This window comes from Lactuca sativa, chromosome 5 (assembly GCF_002870075.4).
Source record: "Lactuca sativa cultivar Salinas chromosome 5, Lsat_Salinas_v11, whole genome shotgun sequence".
NCBI lineage: Eukaryota > Viridiplantae > Streptophyta > Magnoliopsida > Asterales > Asteraceae > Lactuca > Lactuca sativa.
In genome coordinates, this window is record NC_056627.2 from 241,717,844 (window position 1) to 241,725,382 (window position 7,539).

Here is a 7,539-nt window from a genome sequence, read left to right on the forward strand (position 1 = left end):
GCGCGTGTTAATGACACGCAATGCGTATCAAGAAAGCCCCTGTCAAGAAAGGCCATGTCATAAATGAAGATGACACACATTTTTGCGTATCGTAATTTTAAATTTAAAAAAAAAAAATTATTTATGGATTTACTTATTTTCATATTAAATTTGCATTTTATGTCACATAATGGAAAATAAAATACCATATACAAATAATACAATGCATTGCACAAAAGTTAATGTTATACAAATAATCATTCGAATAGTAGACAAATGTAATACTACAAATAATCATTCCAATAGTAGACAAATGTAAGATTTCAACATTTTTTATATAATTAACTAAATTATTAGCCAAATTTCCTAAAATACCAACATACTTTTCTATGAAGAGCATTAACACTATTCTTTTCCATCAAAAACTTCAAAACCTGCATAATTAATTTAATGTTTAATCAGCTACAGGTCAATAAGGTAGGTTTAAGCAAAAGAGGTTCATAGTACTAAGCTTTTACTTACCACTGTTGTTAATGACATTGAAAGAAGCAGCCCAACAAACACCCCCTCAGAAGGATTATTACTAAATGAAACCACAAACAAAGTTAAAAAGTCAAGTATTTTGTGACAACCCCGGAACCAGGGGCAAGGTTGTTTTTACCCATGGTATGACCTAATACATGATAATAAAGACTTGTTTAACAAAAAGAAAAATGATTTCTCACGTGACATCACTATTAAGAATTGATGAAAGAGGGTACTCCACACTGTATTGCCAACAAGCTTGACACCAACACCTAAAAGCTGGAAAAAACAATAACAGAAATAAAAATAAATGCAAGATTTGAGATAACAGATGCATGTGTATGAAAGAACCAATAGATGATAGAATTAGTGAAAAGGAATCATGGAAACAAGGAGTTAAAGGGTCTTTAAGCATACCATTTGCAAAAATTGGTCGATGTTGATCTTTAACATTCCCTAAAATAGGAAGAACTTGGGAAAGCACACCTTTAAATCTTGGGTAAACATCAGAGCTTCAAATAAATGATCATAGCACCAAAAGATATTCAGTTTCAGGACTCAGTTTTGAACACATGAAAGAAGACTCATAAGGATGCCAAAGAGTAGGATAGAGGACTAATCAAATTTACTACATGTCATTTCTCTTCTCTTCTCTTATGTATTATGTAATTTATTGCAAGTCTATGGATTCGAAACTTACCACCCTAGCAGCGTCATTAATGACAAACCAACCACCATAGGGACAAAAATGCTTGCAACCTGAACCACACACACACACACACACACATATATATATATATATATATATATATATATATATATATATATATATATATATATATATAATACGCATAATAAGTGAATTGTCTTTTACCAATTTATGCAATCATCTTTCCCTATTTAACCTATTTATGCAACTTATACACCCATGTTTCATCAGGTTAAACAGGTTGCTGGTAAAACATCGTATGTTTTGGTCCTACAATAAATAATACACCGGTGCATATTTTCTAATAAAGAAACAAATTTGTTGCAGAATCGGGAAGAGGGTGAATGTTGTTTCATAAATATGCATATGCATTTAATCCTTTTAAATATAAACACTCGAACCATAATTCACATGTCTACTTTTACCAATTTATTTTATGCAACATATCTGCAGCTGACATGAATGAATTATACAACAAGTTAGGAGTAAAATAAGGGATGGTTGCATATTTAGTATGATAAATAAAGAGATTTGTGGCATAAGGGTGCATAAATAATAAAAAGCAAAAAGGAAGAGGAAAGCTGACTTACATAATCAGCAAATTTCTGAATTGGTGCTTTTGACATAATACATAAGAGTGGTCCCGAAGGGATAGCTGGCAGCAAAAAATCTTAGGCAAAAAAAATTCCAGGAGAAAACAGTTAGTACCTCAAAAGAAAAGGTTTTATAGGGTTAGGCATGCACCAGCAAGACAAGGACTAAGATTATAAGTGATGTGAATGGGACATAGTAATTAAAGGAATTTTTAAAGGAATTTTTGTTACCATTTTTCCATGCATAGTGGTTGGGGTAGAGTGTTTTTCCATCACTGTTAACACGGAAGGGTCCAAGTTCTTCCATGGCTCCATATCCAAACAACAAGCATCCTAGCCCAGTAGAATACCTTCATTAATAGTGGTTCTTACTCTAAATTTTGGTGCATTTGGATGATGATCTTTAGAATCTCCATTCTGATTCATGAATATTTTATGTGATTCAGATTCCAGTGAAGGGAAGAGAGGAGTAGTCGGGACTGTTAAAAGCCTGAAAAAGATAACATCCAAACTTTACTAAATGTGTAAATGTGATCAGTAACATGTGCCTACAACTCTACAAGGATATAAAACCATAATTTGTACATACTGGTTGCAGAAGGCATACTGATTTTGGTAGAATTTCCTGTTCCTGATCCTGTGACATCAAATTTTTTATATAGTTATTGAAATATATGATGATAAATTCGTATACACATGGCCAGGTAAGCTACACAAATCAAAGAAATTCATTAGGGATTTCCTATACTTTTACTCCTAAATTTTAGATAATATATTACAAGATTTATTACTTAAAAGGATAAGAAAAGGTCATAAAGTGAAAGCGATAATAGGTCCAGAATCAACAGCCCAAGCAAGATTCTTGGAGGTTTTGGGAGACAAAGCCAATGTGCCCATTCTTTCATTTTCAACAACTCCCTTTTCGAATCAGAATCCTTACTTTCTTCGAATTGCAGAAGATGAAACCACTCAGTTCAAAGGCATTGCTGCCATGGTTGAAGGATTTGAGGCCAAGAACGTGATTGTTATCTGTGAGGACACTACAGATGGAAGAGAAATGGCTGCTTATATGTTTAGTGCATTTCAAGAGAAACGCATACAAGTTAAGCATACTAGCCTAATTTCGACCTCTGCCAGCAAAGAACAAGTCGGGGAAGACCTTCACAAGCTAAAAACCATGAAAACCATGGTGTTTGTCGTCCACACACAACCTTCTCTAACAGCCCATCTTTTTTCCAGGGCAAAAGAGTTGGGCATGATGGGTGAAGGATACATGTGGATCATAACTAGTAAGACTACCAACTTGTTGAATTCCTTGGATGCAGAAGCAATCAAATCGATGCAGGGGGCTGTGGGTTTCAGATCGTATTTTCCAGCATCAAGAAAGCTTCACAACTTTGCTTCAAAATGGAGGGAGGAACATTATGCTTTAAACCCTTTTAAGGAGTTTAAGGAGGTAGATTCTTATGGGATATGGGCATATGATGCAGTTTACGCGCTAGCCACTGCTGTCGAGTGGGTAAAAACTAATGAATTTGTTTCGAAAGAGTTGGATATCGTTGGCACATCACTTTTGGATGAGATGTTAAGACTCAACTTCCAAAGTTTAGGTGGTGAATTCAAGCCTCTGAATGGAGAACCATCTCCAAAGCCATGGAAGTTGTAAATGTGATTGGTAAGGGTGATATGAGGGTTGGATTCTGGATGATGGCTAATGGTGGTGAGTTTGTGAAGGAAATTGGAAAATCAAATTCTTTTTCTAATCATGGCCTGGAAAGTATCATATGGCCGGGCGGGTCTGAAACTTCACCAAAGCGTAGGATGTTACTAACCAATGACAAGAAGCTGAGGATTCTGGTTCCAGATTTTGCCACATTCCGGAATTTGTTACAACTGACTGTTGATCCCATAACAAATCTATCGGATTCCTGGGTGTTTCCCCATTAGGAGGACTTGTCTTTAACAAACTGAACTTTGGTGGCCCAAAAATTGAGAAACTATATTCACCTGAGGCCTATGCTAAAGCATTAACAAGTGAAAGTGTTGATGCAATCATCAATGAGATCCTTTACCTCAAAACAGTCATTGCAATGTATCCTTCTTCTGATCTCTCCTTGAATGAATCAAGAAGAGCCCTTGAATGAATTGGTCAAGCAATTAAAAACAAGATAGTATTTTAAAGATGTTAAAATTAGGTAAATTTACATCACAATGAAAAGTTCAATCCTGCAAGTTTTTAAGCAATTAATAAAAGAAACCATTTCAAGAAAGTCAAACATCTATAAAATTGTCTATTCATGGAAGATGGAACTACCAAAGAATTTGCTGATTAATTGCTTGAAGGTAACAAAGTTCAAACTTTTTAAAGAAACAAAAACAAATTCAAGTAGATTGTAACAAAGAACCCTTGATTAGAAACATTCAAACAATTGAAATCAAGAAAGTAATTTAAGTTTCAAGCACACACTAAGTTCGACCATGGAAAATTTCAAGCAATTCAAAATAACCCACTTCGAGTAAGATCAGATTAGTAAGTTTATTCAGTGATACGACCACATATAAACCAAGATCGGATCTATAAGAATGCTCCACTGATCTACTCAAATAGTAGACATCGAAGTCAAAGGATAGTTTTTAAAAATTATTAAACAGGGCAATCTATGATCATAATCCTTTTCATCCATGGTAAGCTATAGTAAGGTTATAAAGCATAAATAAAGAGAAATTTACCTTGCATAGAAGGTCTAGGGCAAACAAAGCCATCATTCACTAGAGAAATATTTGAAGGCATAGGAACAGCGGGCGAGTCGACTCCGAACTGCGTACCCACAAAATCGACCTCAACCGACATCTGATTCACATCTCCAGCAGTTTCACTAGCAGTCTTGAGAACAGCACTTGGAAATCCAGCAAAAACGATGTCGTTTCCAACCGGACCCGTAGCAGACCCATCAGCAATTACAGCATTAGAAGCAGATACCAAGTACTCATCATGCTGAAGACGCAATGATAATAGTTGACATGAAGTTGGATTTCAGACCATCGATATGCTGAAACAGTGAAAAAGGAAATATTAAGCGGCTATGGAAGGGATAGAGGAGAGAGAATGAAGAAGATTTTGGGTTTTTGCTTCGTGATGATGCGAATATTTTATGGATTGAGCACCACCTGTAAGAAAATTAGGCGGGATTTTGCAAATTAGTTCCATGAACCAAGAGCTGGATTAACAGGGGAAGAAGATAGGGATAGAGATGATGAATTCGAGATTGAGATGATGAATTCGAGAGATGGAGATGAAGAAGCCCTTTTTCTCCTCACACTGTTTTCTAATTTCACTACTAGAAAACAGCCCGATGCTTAGGGCAGGGAGGGATAGAGATGATGAATTCGAGATGGAGATGAATTCGAGAGGTGGTGCTCATTGTTTGCGTTTTTTCTCCTCACACTGTTGGTGAGTATTCTCAATAATAGCAGAGAGATGAAGAAGGTGAAATTACAGCAACGATGAAGTAGATGAATGGAAATCAGAAGCCCTTTTTCTTGATTGAGATGATGAATTCGAGAGATGGAGATGAAATCGTAACCTTCGATCTTTGATTGAGAAGTTGCACAACAGTGTGAGGAGAATGAAAGATGCATGAAAATGCTTAGGGCAGGGAGGGTAGCGGTCTTTTCTAATTTTTTGCCTTTTCTTTTCCCGCTTGTAACTAAGGAACGCGCGTTCATTAAAATTATAAAGCGACACATATAGAGGGCGCGCATTTAAGGTACAGCGCCCTCCGTGTTTTTAAATTTTTTTCTTTTGACACTAATTTAAAGGCACGCAATAATGCGTGACCTAAATCCTTAAATTTTCTGAAGAGATGACACTTTTTTATGTCACTCTCGTTTGCGTAACATATATTAATGAGTGTTGTAATTTGCGTGTCGTAAAAGGCTATTTTTCTAGTAGTGAAAGGTTCAATAATCTTCGAATCAATGACAATCTGATGACCTTGTCTATGTTTCTTCCCTTGTTTAGAAGCTACACATAAAGTATCATTATCAAATTTTAATACAGGCAAACCACGAACAAGATCATTGATGACCAGTTTATTTAAACTCTTGAAATTCAAATGAGAAAGCCTTCGATGCCATAGCCAGCTGATGTCTGATGATGCTTTTGAAAGTAAGCATATTGAGGGAACACCTACAATAGGTTTGATGCCAAAAGCAAACATATCGCCTTTTCTTTTTTATTTGAGCAAAACTTCCTTTGTGTCTATGTTCAAAATCACACTTCCTTCTTCATTAAACACCACCTGATTGCCAATACCCACAACAAGTTGCGAAACACTTATCAAGTTATGTTGAAGACCTTCGACAGATGCTACTATGTTAACAGTAAACTTGACATTCATTACTTTTCCATATCCTTTGACTTTGCATTTGTTATTCATGTCTTCTGTCGATGGAGGTGTTTTAGATGTACTTGAACCTCCAACTCCAGAACCAATCACAATTCCTTTTCTTAATGGTTTTGTTGTTGTTGTTGTTGTTGTGGTTGTTTTTGAAGTCGTTGTATAAGAAATCTTTGATAACGAAGTATGGATTTGAGTAGAGATAACCTTCCCAACAACTTTCGCATCATCATCACCTTTCGAAGATCGACTTCTTACCATGCTGATCTTCGAACCCAAACCCATGCCAATACCTATCCCTTACCAAATGTAGTTACGATTTAATCGAGTATGAATTACGAGATCAGAGTAATGTCAGAATTAAGAACACAAGATCTAAATATAATCTAGTTGGCTCAATTATGCTTTCAACGAATACAGAGAAGAAATAGAGAGTAAAAGATGAACTGAAAAACTCCTCTCTAACTATGACATCCCCTAATTTCTTGGCCAGAAATGACCGATTTAATTTATGCTTTTTAAAACAAAATCAGAGAAATCCTTTTAAAAGATGTTGCGGAATTGGTCCCCAAAACAAAACATGATAAAAGTTTAGCAAAACCTTTATTTAAGAAATGTATAGTTTCATTTCATACCAAAACCTCGGGATGTCATGTTCCGATACAAATCAAAAGCATAAACAAGACATTATAAGCCTTTTAATAGTTATTTAGAACTACTGGCCTATAATCCAAAAATCTCTTGTCATCCTACGATTATGGTCGGGGTCCACTACCTGTAACATAAAAAGCTGAGTGGGTCAGGCTTGGGAGCCTGGTGAGCATATAGGGTTTTCAACCCACAGTGATAATAAACTTATTAAGTTCACCAATCCACAACAACCCTGATTAACCGTTCCCGTTATCCTCACTTTACGTCCCTAAACACTTATCACAAGGGACCTAGCCTAAAGAATATCATCGGGATGGACACTACTGCTAAGGGGTTTCCTCAGCCATACATGTCCTAAAGGCAACCATGAGGGGGACAGAGTACAACGAATGAACACTCTTAGTTCATTACACCTATAGGTTGCGGGCCTGCCAGTGTTCTACTATGTGGTCGTCATCCAAACTCCGCTAGATGATTGGATCTCAAATCACATCGAGGCCTCTCATCACTTTTATTTTATCACATATCACTATCTACCCATGTTTTACCCAACATATTTGTAAATAAAAATACATATACAGTTTAAAAATTGTATAAAACATCAATTCAACAGTCACCTCAGTTAAACAATTAATATAATTACACGTAGCATGTATTTCATATAAAATACTTCATATCTAGG

The 7,539-nt window shown here is 35.8% G+C and overlaps 1 pseudogene; it reads left to right on the forward strand.

The window, feature by feature from the left end:
• Positions 1-2,502: 2,502 nt before the first annotated feature.
• LOC128125971 (glutamate receptor 2.2-like) lies at positions 2,503-3,950 on the forward strand (annotated as a pseudogene).
• The last annotated feature ends 3,589 nt before the right edge of the window (positions 3,951-7,539 follow it).